This window comes from Mustela erminea, chromosome 19, assembly GCF_009829155.1.
Source record: "Mustela erminea isolate mMusErm1 chromosome 19, mMusErm1.Pri, whole genome shotgun sequence".
Classification (NCBI taxonomy): domain Eukaryota; kingdom Metazoa; phylum Chordata; class Mammalia; order Carnivora; family Mustelidae; genus Mustela; species Mustela erminea.
The window spans coordinates 16,816,696-16,817,949 of record NC_045632.1 but is presented as its reverse complement, the minus strand read 5'-3'; positions in this window follow the sequence as shown (position 1 = coordinate 16,817,949).

The window sequence follows — 1,254 nt, the reverse complement described above, 5'->3', positions numbered from 1 at the left end:
CGCGGCCTTCTTTGCTGAACTACATTTCCCAGAGGAACCCAAGGCTCGCCTCTACTCCGCGCCTGCGCAGGCTGCCGTGGCCGAGGGTGTGTAAGTAGAGAGGTGTGTGCCACCAGAGTCGAGCTCGGGCACTCAGGGGCCCCTGGGCACCGGCGTGTGAGGAAACCGTGAAGCTCCGCGCGTGCGTGACTTCAGCGTTACTGAATGCTCAGGTGTGGCGATCTGTGTGTGACCGTCGTTGCACACTTTTGTGCCTGCGCACCGCGGGGCAAAGTTTTCTGTCCGTGCAGTGAGCTTCTGCATTTAAAATCACGTCCCGTGATTGTGGGTCGTTGTGTGATGCCGAGAATGTGAGAGTGTTTGTGGATTTGAGAGAGGGACTGTGGCTGACTTTGGGCGACCATTTCTTTCTGTTCTTACCCTGGAGATCCAAGGAGTTTACTTGTGACACGCGTTGGGGCTGTTTTTGTTTCTGGGCTTGCCTTTAGTGTCGAGCCGGTGGGAGAGGTTTCTTTGTGTGCCTTTGTGTATGACTGTCTCCAGATCTAACTGTTCGCCCGCTCCTATGCCATCCCTCAACTCCGGCCATGGGTCGGGTCACTGTTACCTTCCTTTTTATACCCTTTCTCTACTTGGACCTAATGTAGTACCACAGAAGGGTAATTAGATTTCGTTAGGAGACACCCATTTGCCCCAGAGCCCTTTATGATGTGATAGCCGGATCTCTAGGGGTTCTCTTGGTACTCCTTCCACATTTTCACTTGACAACTTCATTCAGGGCCCAACTTCAAGAAAGCCTTGTCAGTCACGACAAGAATGTGAGCCCCTGAGTGAAGTTAAAGAAAGCTACAGCTGAATGGTAGTAAAAGAGGTTTTTAAAAAACTTTTATTCAAGAACAATCGTAATAGGGGAGAAGAAACTTCAGCATAGAACTGGGATCAATTCCAATACAGCGAGAACAAGTAGGGTTTAAAATGTGCAAGGAACAAGTTTATGGGGGTTGGGGCAGTCTGGATGGAAAATTAAGAGGAGACATCAAGGGTAGGGGAAAATTCTTGCTAGACTGACAAACAGAATTCTTGCTGAGGGCAGTCCAGGGTGATCAGATATTGCCTGGGTGGATGAGGAATTTAATTAGAAATTAAAAGTAGTCAGGTATTAAGGGCTCTGGCTAAACTGAGTTGACAGAATTCTTGCTAAAACTGGGTAATGGAAAGACAAACATTGAAACCCAAAGGTTGAAGCCTCACTAT